Source organism: Chinchilla lanigera, unplaced genomic scaffold, assembly GCF_000276665.1.
Source record: "Chinchilla lanigera isolate Chin_1 unplaced genomic scaffold, ChiLan1.0 scaffold00079, whole genome shotgun sequence".
In the NCBI taxonomy this organism is placed as follows: Eukaryota; Metazoa; Chordata; class Mammalia; order Rodentia; family Chinchillidae; genus Chinchilla; species Chinchilla lanigera.
The window spans coordinates 10,003,941-10,016,835 of record NW_004955480.1 but is presented as its reverse complement, the minus strand read 5'-3'; the positions used below and the strand labels follow the sequence as shown (position 1 = coordinate 10,016,835).

The following is a 12,895-nucleotide window of genomic DNA, read 5'->3' as shown; positions in this document are numbered from 1 at the left end:
GATAATATATCAGAGTGAGGAGCTGGGGATTTAGCTCAGCTGCACAGCGCCTGCCTGGCAAGCGCAAAGTTGTGAGTTCGGTTCCCGGTACCGGAAAAAAACCGAACCAAACAAACAAACAGAAAATATATCAGAGTGATTTGAAGCACAGACTGGATCAGATAGGAACCCATTCTTACTGTGTGACATTGGCCCAATAATTATAATGACAGGGACAATTTTGGTACCTTCTTTATAGGGTTATTTTGTGGTATCAAAAAGATGCTCATGGAAAAGAATCATATAATTCCTGTGAATTATGTGGAATTATTTCTGTTTCTTGGGTATTAATGAGAGTGAGGATCTTTGTTCCACTGCACCAGACAATCTGCATTATAAATTTGTCCTTCCAATACTATCTCATGGCAAGTATTGCAGATCTTTGGACCCATAGTCAACTCCTGGGAGATCTATGCCCTGAGAGATTCACCTTAACATGTTGGGGAGATCCTTATTAATGTAGCAAATCAAAGTAGTATGGAAGTGTTCTCAAGCTGGTAGGGAACATCAAAAATGATGACAACTATCACAAAGACAGATTGAGGCTTAATTTAAAAACTACTCAACATATCCCAAGTGAAGGCATACAAGTGGTAGGATGCATTCTCTGCCATTTAGGAGCTGGCAGCTTAGATAATCTGGGTGGGCACACAGGAAAACAAAACATTTCAGAGGTGTCATGCTGGAGCAGTCCTATATGTAGGTCTGGGAAGACTTCTCAGAGGGAATGACATTAGAAATGAACTTTGAGGGAAGGAGAGAATGATCACAGGTGGCAGGGTGGGAAGGGAAAGGACTTTCAACCAGGAGAATGGCAACATGCAGAGTATCCTTAGACATGATACATGAAATACAGCAATGATTAAAAACATCATCGTTACTATTGCTTAAGTGCTAGGTACTTGATAAAACACTTCACTGTGATTAATGTCTTGTAGTTCTTAGTCCTTAAATAACTGTACAAGACAAGTTTTATTACTTGCTCCCATTTTATAGATGAGAAAAAGGAAAGCATAGAGAGTGAAGTGTCTTGGCAGAGATGCTAAAGGTGTAGCTTGAGTTAGAACTCTAGGAGTCCATAGTCTTTCCCAATTACCCTCCTTGGTGAGGAGGCTGGTCCATCAGATTGGGGCCAAGTTATGGGAAATGAGGACCACTGTGCTTATGCTAATCAAGAGAAAGTCATCCTGTCCCTTCCTGTCAGGCAGAATTTGTCAACTGAGCCCCTGCTGACACTGTTGGCTAGATTATTTCTGGTTCTGCAGGGCTATTCTGTGCACTGTTTAGCAGCATCTCTGGTCTGTGCACACTAGGTGCCAGTAGTACTTCCTCTTGAGTAGAGTCAAACAAACATGTCTGCAGACAGTCCTAATTGTGCCCTGGAAGGCAGAAACTCCTCCAACTGCGAACTGCTGTTGTAGTTAGGTGCACACAAAGCACTAAGTTTGCTGCTCTGCACAGGCTGAACTGAAGCCAGCAGAAATTCCCTCTGCTGTGTACAGAATTGTCTCCAGAAAACTCTCGGCTTTGAAATTGTTATTCTCAGCAGCTGGGGTCTTGAGTTCCCCAAGGTGACTCACACAGTCCCGGTCTGTGGGAGTCAGTTGGTTATCTGTTCTGACAAGGCCCCTAGTGTGCTCGGGGGAGGCGGGCTCCGACTCATCAAAGCATATTGGCCATGCAATTACGTCTCTGCATTGTGCTTGCCAAAGCATGACAGTTGAAACACTTTGATCCAAGTCTTGTTTTGTTCTGACCAGCATCAGAAGTTCTGAACCTTAGACTGAGTAGTGAAATTGATTATATATTCTATTTGCTACCAGGCTGTGTCCCTATTCATCTTTCCGTTGTGTGGGCCTACCGCCACAGGAAACACTTATGTAACCTGCTTAACCACGCTTTCTGTGGTGAGGAGGCTTCGCAGCGTAACTTTGGATGGTACAGCCACATGATTGACATCCTTCTCTGAGAACTTCCAAAGAGAGACCCTGTGTAGACCTGAGATTAAAGAGGTTTTAAAGAGGTTGGGGCTGCACTACGGAAGTCAAAGTACCGAAGGATCAAGTAGGGAGGATCACTGAGGAAGGTCAACTCAAAATCAGAAGAACAGGAGGAAGGATTTTCCAAATAGAAGTACCAAAAATAGAGGCTAAAACTGGAATACTGAGCCACGCCCTTGGGTAGGGGAAATAAGAGAAAAGCGAAGGAATCAGGAGTGATGGAGCAGTGCAGACACTGCCACAAGGCACTTGCGGAACAAATGTTTACTGGGCACTAGCTGCGTTCTGGGTACTGTGCTGTGCATCTTCAGCACTAATGCACAATGCAGGCTTCACCATCTGGAAATTGAGGTGGAGGGGGTTTCTCTAATCCCTTCAAGGTCACAGGGCTGAACTATGGAAGCAAGGGTGAGAACTCAGGCCTGCTGACACCAAACTTTAGCAACTGAATCCCTGAAGTCTGCACCACTCTCTGAACAGTGCCTGCTTCTAAGGATAGGGCCTAGGAGTGGGCCGGCACACTTAGAAGCAGTGGGAGAAAGGAGGATGTGAAAATTGTTTTATTTGTCCTCCCAGGGGTGAAGCCAGGAGACAGCTGGTTTTTACACTTCCTAAGAAAGACACAACTAAGATGCTGCATCACCGAAGCCTTGACCCATTGCCTACTCCAGACGGTGTGTTCATTTGCTAGGACAGCTGTGACAAACCACCCTACACTGCATGGGGTAAGCAACAGAAATGGATTGTTTCACAGCTCTGGAGGTTGGAATTCCAGAACAAGATGTCTGCAGGGCTGGTTCCTTTTGAGGGCTGTGTTCCCATTTTTCCTACTTCTGTCAGTTTTGCTGGCAATCTTTGGCATTCCTTGGCTTGTAGACGCATCATCTGATCACTTGCATCTTCATCATGGTGCTCTCCTTGCGTGCATGTCTGTCTGTGTCTAAATTTCCAGGGACAACAGGCATACTGGATTAGGGCTCACCCACATGACACTGCCTTAGCTTGATCATCTGCAAAACAACATGTTCAAGTAATATCCCAATCACAGGTACTGGGGACTAGGGTGTCAACATTTTGTGGAGACATAGCTAGACCTATCACAGGGAGCACCCCAATATAGCATGCAGTGGTTATCAGTTTCATCTCTGGTCCCAAACTCCTCTGTGATCTGGGCTGGCCCTGTCAGGCTAGTGAAGCTGCTGTGAGAGACTAAATCAGGCCATACCACCTGTTTCCTAGGGTCTCTCTTGTCTCAACACCCTTCTTATCCTTTATGATCTTTTAGATATCAGTGAGTAGAAAAAACACAAGAGCACCTAGGTCTGGCAGCACTGGGAAGAAACAGAGGGAAGAAATCAGTGATAGTATTACTTATAATTCCTCTCTTCTCCATAAGGACATCTTGGCTCCTAATCCCCTTCTGAGCTTGAAGCTCCCTTTTCTTTTTGTTTTGTTTTTTTTTTTTCTCCGGTACCGGGAACCGAACTCATGACCTTGCGCTTGCCAGGCAGGCGATTTTGCCACTGAGCTAAATCCCCAGCCTGAAGTTCCCTTTTCTTTTTGGCCCATGTCATGGATATTTCTGTTTAAAAATAATTAGACATCACTTGATTGACTGTGGGACATCTGCTTTATTCCACATAGTGTGATGAGATATTTGGGTATCAACTGATCAGTTGGCTGTTTGCTCTTGCCTGAAACTTAACTGTTTGAAATTGGCTGAAACTTGGCTCTTAAATTAGGTTTTCATTTATTTACCTTACTAAGTATTGGAACTCAACGTAGTGAGAGAGTCTGAGGCCAAAGGCTCCATGCTTATTTAATCTAACCAGTATAGCTGGAATTTTTCAAATCCCCTGTTTCATTGTTGAGATTTTGCCTATTTGTTCTGTCCATTGTTGACAGTGGAGTATTAAAGTCCTTATACATTATGGCAGAATTGTCTATTTTTCTCTTTAATTTGGTAAGTTTTCTTTCTATTTTGGAGCTCTGTGTCAGGTTCATAAGTATTTACAAGAATTATGTCTTCCCAGTGGGTTAACTCTATCCCTATGAACTATTCTGCATTATCTCTAATACTACAGATTTTTGGCTCAAGGTCTAGTATATTTTAGTATAACCACTCCAAATCTGTTTGCATGGTAGCCCCAGTTTTAAACATTCAAACTATTTGTGTCTTTTCTGCATCTACTGAGTTGTTTTGATTGTTACATTCAATGGGTAACATTCAATTTTATTGAGAATTGTTGCATCTCAGTTTTCTAGTGACAGGGTAATGCTTGTCTCATGCAGTGGACTGAGATGTATTTCTACTCTTCCATGTTGTGGAAGTGTGTGTGCAAGACTGATGTTATTTATTTTGTAAAGGTTTGGTGCCATTAATCACTAAAGCCCTCTGAATCTGGAGTTCCCTCTTTCCCAAATGTTCTTGATTGAAACTTGATGGCTTTAAGAGATATACAACTATTTTGATTTTGTCTTTATATTTGTGTTAGGTTTAGAAACATTTTTGGTCCAGATTTAATCATTAGATTAATTTGTCCATTTCATTGAAGTTGTCAAATTTGTTTATGATATTCTACTGCTGACTGTTTAATGTCCAGAGAGTATTCAGGGGCATCCAATATTATTTTTAATATTTTTGTCTTTTTTCTAGCTTTTTGTCTAGTGAGAGTTTTATCGTTGGTGTTGATCTTTTAAACAACTACCGTATGGTTTTATTGATTTATCTTCATTGTTTGCTTTTCATTTTATTGATTTACACTTTTAATTACTTTTTTGTACTTTTGAATTTTAGTTCTTAGTTTTCTGATTTCTTAAGGTGGAAGATGAGATAACTGATTTTAGACATTTAGAGAATTGGCAATGTGAGCATTTAATGCTATAAAATTTCTGCCCAAGTACTGCTTTATTTGCACATCATAAATTTTGATATGGTGTGTTTCATTTATTTCAAATATTTTATAATTGTCTTTGTCAATTTTTTACAGGTTATTTTAAAAATTTCCCCAGACACTTAGGATTTTCTTGATATTTTTCTGTTTGTGAATTTTAGTTTCATTCTCTTATCAGAATTATCAGAAAAAATGGATTGTATGGTTTCCATTTTGAAATGTATTGACATTTGTGGTCAGTATAGTGTTTAGAGGCTGAGGTGTAGCTCAGAGACAGGCTGCTTGACCAGCATGTACAAGACTTTAGAATCTACCACCAGCAATAGGGGAAAAATTATCTAAATTCTGCTCTTTGGTTACTTGCATTATAGGTGTCAATTTGGAGGCATTCCTTTAAGTTTTCTATAATTCCATTGTGTTTACTTCATCAACTATTAGAGGAAGAATTTGAAATTTCCAACTGCAAGTGGGAACTGTCAATTTCTTTTTTCAGTTCTATAACTTTTACTTCATGTGTTTTGATACTGTTACTCTCTGTACATTAATCATTGGATTAATTTATCCATTAAGTAAGGATTATTAGGACTTGACAAAGTGAAACTTTTGTTATGATAAAATGTCCTTTATCACAAGGACTAGTAATAGTCTTAAAATCTTCTTTGTCTGATATGAATATAGTCACTCTAGTATTCTTATTAAAATATCCATTGTGTATAGTTTCTATTCTTTCCATTCACAATGCAAGAATCTTTCAAAAGATTCTGTTTACTCCAGGTTTTGTATTATTGTTATAATGCATGTTATAAAATGTATGATACATGGTTCTTATTTTTAAAAACAATTTCATTTAAAAGAATTAAAACACAAGGAAAAGCTTTTACCACTTTACATAGATAGCAATCAGTGAAACTGTTCTGAATTCTTTTGAGGAGATCCAAGTCTCAACATCATTTTCTTTTTGTCCAAAGAAGTTCCTTTCACATTTCTTTAGACATATCACAGACAAACTTTTAGTTTTTGCTTATCTGAAAACATTGTAAATTACTCTTCACTTTTGAAAGATATTTTCACTGGATATAGAATGACATTTTTCTCTCTCAGCACTTTAATGATGCTTTATTGTCTTTTATCTTCCACTGTTTGTGATATGAAATTGCAGTCATTCTTATCTCTGTTTCTCTAAGTGCAATGTGTCATTTTTAACTGTGGCTTCTTTTAAGATTTTTCTCTTTATCTTTAGTTTGCAGCAATTTGATCATGATGTGTTATGGTAAGGTTTTCTTTGTTTTTGTTTTGCTTTGTGCTTGAACTTTTTGGCTGTATGTGTTTGTGAATTTAAAAAATCGTATTTGAGTATAATTTTATCCATTATTTCTTTAAAAATTCTTGTCTGCCTTTAATCTCCTTTCTTTACACCTCCAGTTGCATTAGACTCCTTCACACTGTTCTTGTTATTGTGTCTCTGTCAATTTCTTACTGTCTCCTTTTTTCTTTGTGCTGAAGTTGGTGTAGATATTATTGCTGTTTTCAGATCACACTGATGTTTTTCTCCTGTGATGTTCAAGCTGTCATTATTTCCATGTTGTAAAGTTTTCAACACATTTTTTCAGTTATAGAAAATCCCTTTTATTTCTTCTTTGATTTCTTCCCTTACCATTTTCATATTTGTTCTAAACCTTGAATATCTTTCTCTTACCTACTTTTTTTTTCTTTTTTTTCTTTTTTCTTTTTCTATTTTAGAAATAAAAGGAGGAAAGTACTAACAGACCGACAACATTTTACAAAATAGCAAAGGATCAGTATCTCTTACCTACTTTAAAGTGGTTGGCTGGTAATTTCACTATCTCTGTCACTCTTGAGACAGAAGAGATTCCTGCCTGTGCTTGGATATATCCCACAGTTTATGGAAGACCTCTCTGTATCCGTTGGTAGTGCACTTGACTTCAAGTGACAGAAAACAGACTAGTTTTAATGTAAAGAAATTGGGGTTTGTCTCTTAAAAATGTCTTGAGGTGGTCAATTGGTACTTCCAATTCAGCAGCTTTGTCTTGGTTACTTTTCTGTCATAGCTGAGACAAAATACCCAATGCTAAAAATTAAGGAAGGAAAGATTTATATAGCTCACAATTTGTGGATGTTCCAGTCCATACTCAGCTGGCTCCAGGGCAGAGTGGCACATGGCAGAGGGCAACAGTTCATGGCAGCAGAAGACAGCAAAAGCAGCAAGAGCAAAAGAGGGGAGTGGCAAGAACAAGCCTCTTTCTTTCCTTTGTATTCTATGCAGGCTCCCAACCCCAGGGTGGATGTAACACTCACATTCATAATCCCAACATTGGACCATGAATCAATCGTAAACTGTAGACGCCTGCCCCATGACTGCATGAGGCTTTGGGGGGACATCCAGACACAAACCATGACAAGCTTCTAAATATAAAGGAAACTTTAATTCCTTTTGTTGTTTTTCTTATGAAGGTAACCCCATTTTTCCCCTAAGAAGTCTATAAACCTCCAATCTCAAAGTTGTATTCAAAGTAAAATTCATTTGTTTTCTCCTTTGAAATCAGAAATTCAACCAGTGCTTTTACATGTTACTGACAAGGGCTGGATATCAAGACTTTCCTTGGACTAACCACTTGCTGAGTTAAATTTGGTGGACTGGCTTAGATCCATGAGAAATCTTTCTGGTCTCCGGATGAATTAACTTCTTGAACAGGGGGATGTATAATGGGAGTGTTGCTGGTGCTCTACAGTGGCAAAATATCACCATTAAAATGCCATTTGATTTTCATGTTGGAGGAAATTTGTCTAGACTCTTGTGGGAGGGTAAAAAACAATGTGTGCAATCTAAAATGCTCTCAGATTCAAACAAGAATGGGTTCAAAGGCAAACTGTAAGAATTTTGTGAACGCTAGTATCTGTGACCTTTCAGAAACAGAGAGACAAATTAGTTACAGAGTTTTACACCGATAGAAGTGCCTGGCAGCACATATTATTGGGACTCACAGTAAATAGAAATAATGGGAACAGTTACTAATAGAGCTGGTAGACACTTATTTCCTGAAATCTTGTACTGTGAATTGTGCAACCCTGAATAACTCAGCTTCTCTAAGCCTCAATCTATTCGTCAAAGCCAGAAATAATAATGCATTTGTTGTGGAGGATTAACAGTCATCATCTGCACTATTATTTCCAGTTCATTATTATTTCTAGTTTTTCTTTCTTCAGAAAGTAGGAGTAGTAAGATAGCCATGGCACAGAGCTATGCTAGTAATTATAAAATATTTAGGCATCAGGGCCACTGCAAAGTTTTAAAAATTATTGAGGATCTCAAGGATCTTGTGTTTACATTTGTTATAACAGTTGATACCATATTATAACTGAGAACTAAATATGTGCACTTTGTTAAAAATAGCAGTAAAAATGCATTGCATGTTAAAATTAGTAACACTTTAAATGACAAAGTGATATTTTCGAAAAGATATTGAAAGAGTGGCATTGCTTTATACCTTTGGCAATCTCTTCTTATTTCAAGACCTTCTATGTGTTTCTGCATTCAAACTGTTGTAAGACAACCTGTCACTCCAGCTCTGGATAGTCTCCCTGTGTGCTGGTGAGAGAATAAGAAGAGGGCAAAGGCAAATAACCTAGTGTTAAGATGAAAACAATTTTGCTCTTACAGACTCCTCTGAATTATCTCTGGGGTTCTTGGACTACATACTGTACTGAGAATTGTTGGCTAGGACAATAGGTCTTTTCCCCTTCTCAGTAAGGAAACATGGATAGAATATTACATGCATCCAGGTCTCAGTTCTGTCATCCATAAATTGGGCACAATGACCTTCCCTGCTTCCCGGTGTGTTTTTATGGCCAGAATTTCTCTTTGTGTAGTTCAGGGTTTGGACAACAAGCAAAATCAACCTACTTTTTTCTTTTCCCTTCTCCTTTCCTGTGGGATAGAATGTACCTTCAAGAATTTGGAGAGACCAGCCTCTGGATTTATTGACAAGAAGCTCAATATCTAGATAAATATGACCTATGTGGGAAGTCATGATAAATGCTTATCATTTGTACACGTCATAAATCATTTTGTCAGCTATTATTTTACTTAGTTCTTATAATGACCTGATATGGGTTAGGCATATTTATCATCCCCATTTCATACACCAGGCAATTGAGACTGGAGGTTAAGTAACTTGCTCAAAGTCAGAAATTAGAAAGCAAACCTTTATCTCCTGACTCCACATAGTGTGCCTTTGAAGTCTCCTCCTTGCCTCCCAGTTCTGATTTTTGCACATTAATATGCATGTAGTGCACCTGCTCCCTAGGAGGCGGCTTTGCCCGCATCAGCTTTTGATGTTGGTGCCTGAAACTTGTTTTTATTAAGGATGGAAATTTCAATGAATAGACAGATGGACTTGAGGGCCTTTACATTGCTTTGGAGATGAAAACTGCTGGGTAAGTGCTATTACCCATTTTGCTGGTAATTTGATCAAAGAAGCAATAACTATGCAGAACTGACCCTAAGAAAATGAGATCTGAAAAAAGGGCAGTGGCCATCAAATTTGGGCCAGAAGACCTCAGGCTTATTCAAATTTTTTTCCAGGAAGTTCTTATGGGCTGATGATAAAAGGTCTTCCTGAGACATTAATAAATTCTACAGCCGACCCCCGTGCAGTAGGAAGGTGCGAGAATGTGTAAATTCAATATCATTAGGAGAGAAGTACAGATGAACACCTAGTGACTTCTGGGAAAATCTTGCAGGTAATAAATTGGGGAATAAAAGTAAAGATGTAGTGATGAACACTAAAGGCTTTTTAAAAAGTTTGGTGCCTGATACTATTAATAGTTTTTGAAGTAGTAATGCTAACAATGCTACCTCCTGACATGGATTAAGCATATTCTTTTGGTCAGTTTTGATACCAAAGACTTTGCATGCTCCTGTGATGGTCAAACTTAATTGTCCATTTCCCTGACTTGGGAGTCACCTCCACCTAAGGGAGAAGTTAAGCACACTTCTGGGTGTGTCTGGCTGGGTCCTGGAGGCATGACGTTGGGTTTTATATCTGGCTTCGGGGCCCTTCCTCTCTGTGCTCTGCTTCCTGTTCTCCATGAGATGAGCAGCTTTACTCTGTCATGACCCCTGCCTTGATATCTCTGCCTTACAGCCAGCTGACCGTGGAGTGTTAACTTTCTGAAACTGTGAGACAAATTAAACATCTCCTCCTTTGAGTTGCAGATGTCAGGTGTTTTGTACCAGCTACATGAAAGCTCACTAGTTCAGGAAACTGGTACTGAGAGTAGGTCCTTGCTGCGACTGTGTTTGATCAAATAGTTTGAAAGTCTTTGAAACTGGTGTATACAGAGGAGTTTAGAAAGGTTTGGAAATGCAATTTACGAGTTGTACAGTGTTGTAAGTGCAACCTGATGGACAATTTTGATTGAACATAAGAAGACCAGAATGCTAGTAGGAACATGGATAGTAAAAGCCAGACTCATGTGGTTTTACTGGAAAAGAACTAGAGTCAAAGTGTGTTACACTCTGGCAAAGATCTGGCTATGTTTTGCTCAAGTTTTGAGATTTTGTGGGCCTGAATTTAAAGGTGGTGGGTGTTGGAAGAAATTTTAAAATAGCCCAATATTTAGGCTGTGATGTAGATACTACTGGCTTCTTTTAGCTAGATTTATAGCAAGAATTGGAAGCAAAAAGTAGAGCATAAAGTCATCTCCTACTTCCTGAGGTCTTCCTTGCACGTTTGGGTGAAAAACTAAAATTTTGGCCCAATACGAACACTGTATGGAGACAAAGGTGTGGTTTCTGAAGAGGTTAACACCATTAAAAAGCAAAAAATAACAACAAAATCAGGCATTTTGAATCGGGTCAAAAATGATACTTTGAGGGCATCTCAGGAATTAGCCAAACCCCATTCATTGCCAGTTCAATGATACAAAACTGGAAATCTTTCATTTGAGAAGAGAGCCTCTAAGCTCCTTGGATGAGAAAAGCTGCCTAGGGAATGGATACCCCAGGATTCACTTTTCTGTGTGCAGCCATCCAGGCATTTAGATGTTCCTTGCTGCTGTGGTCTAAGAGGCCCTGGCTACAGCTCTCATTGACAACAAATCTTTGTGTTGTCCATATGATGCTAGTTTTACCTCCAAGCAGAATGCTAGTGTTGTGAGGTCAGGGAGGCTTCCACCCAGATTTAAAGGGAAGGCATGGATGGCTAGGAAATGTATCCCCAAAGGGGTAATGCGTGAAACTATAGGAAAGAAGCCAAAGATGCACTGGAGACCTCAGGAAGCTGGAGACAACAGGACCAAAAATTGTTTGTTGAGGAAAGCTGATGAGTGGGGACAGCTAGAGAGAGAAGCTTTCTCCGGAATTTGCATCCTACTACCCTGTGCTCATGATGCTAGTAGGGCTTCAGGACATAATGTTTGCCCCACTGGGTTTTAGTCTTGCTTTGATTTGATTCTTTTTTATTCTGTTTATCTTCCTTTTTGGTGTGGGAATGTTTACCCTGTTCCATTGTGCCATGTAACTTAACTTTTGATTGTTATAGGGGTTCACAGATAAGAGTTTGCCTTGTTTCAGAGGAGACTTTGTTTTGGACTTTTGAACAATACAGGCACTATTAAGACTTCAGGGAAAGAATTATTGAATTTTCAGTTGTACAAGAGATAGCTGAATTATGTCAGTAAGAATTTTAAATTATTATTATTTTTACTTGCAGAATAAGTATGATTTAAGGAGATATGTTTTGGTGTCAACTCAAGAAAGGGTAGAATGTGACAGTTAAGCTTATCGGCTTGATTGGCTTTCCAGTCATGTAGAGGATTAGTAGAGAATACTCCTGAGTGTGTCTGAGAGGGTGATGGAGGTGTGACCTTCAGGTCTCTATTTTGCCCTTTCCTCTGTGTTGCTCTTCTGTGATCTGCTTCCCAGCCACCATGAAGTAAGCAGCATTGCTCTATCATGCTCTTTCATTACTATGTTCTTGCCTTGGGGCCAATTTACTGTAGACTGAATTCTCTGAAACCAGGAGCCAAATTAGATGTCTCCATTTTAAATTTGTTGATGTTGAATATTTTGTACAAGCAACAGAAAATCTAATACAGCTCTAGCTCATTTAATTGTTGCAAGAACCCTCTGAAGGAAGTTATTTTTATATTCCCATTTACAGGTAAGAAAATTCAAATTCACGGTCACAGAGCTAGATAGTGGTAGAAATAATATTCAAACCAGCTCTGAGATTAGTGTCCAAACCACTTTATTTACTGCCTCCTTAAGAGCTTTTCATCTCAGTGGGAGATAAAGTAGATTTTTAGGACATTATTGACTTCCAGGAGTGTAAGTATACTATAGAAACTCTGGGCTTCCTTAGCATATGTTTAGTTTGGTGTATATATCGAAATATGGATGAGCTTCTTTTATTTTTAATACCTGCTGTTGCTTCTTATTGCTTCTGGCATAGTATTCAAACCAAAAAAGTAAAATTTAATCATTCTGTCTGAATAGGTTCTAGAAGCCAACAAAGGGAAAATAGGTTTTAGAAACATATCATTGTCCAAGTTCATTATCAGGAGCCTACTGTTTGCAAACATGTAAGTGATTTAGGACCAATCCCGCCTGGGCCTTATCCTGCTCCTTCAGAGAATTCACAGACCGGGGTGAGAATTCATGTTTAAACATTAAATTGGAAAGTCCTGAGAATCATAAGAATGGCACTAGCTAAGTTTTGCAGAAATTCAGAGGCAACAGAGTAGCAAAGAAAACACTGACAGGTGTATTCTGTGAAAAGAGGCCTTGGGTGGGAGAGCTGGAGTGCTCCCTGGAAGAGACAGAGGCTCAGAAAGGGGGCAATATCCTTGCTCCATGGTCCCAATTCAGCCCTCTGTCTTGTGTGGCTTTGCATTGAAATATATATATATATATATATATATATATATATATATATTTAT

The 12,895-nt window shown here is 38.9% G+C and overlaps 1 long non-coding RNA gene across 1 annotated transcript in view; it reads right to left on the bottom strand.

Moving 5' to 3' along the window:
- Positions 1-2,972: 2,972 nt before the first annotated feature.
- Positions 2,973-12,895, bottom strand: part of LOC106146457 — an 18,284-nt gene continuing 8,361 nt past the window's right edge. Inside the window, exon 3 of the long non-coding RNA XR_001230891.1 lies at positions 2,973-3,049. This is a non-coding gene — a long non-coding RNA (uncharacterized LOC106146457). The remainder of the gene's footprint in view (positions 3,050-12,895) is intronic.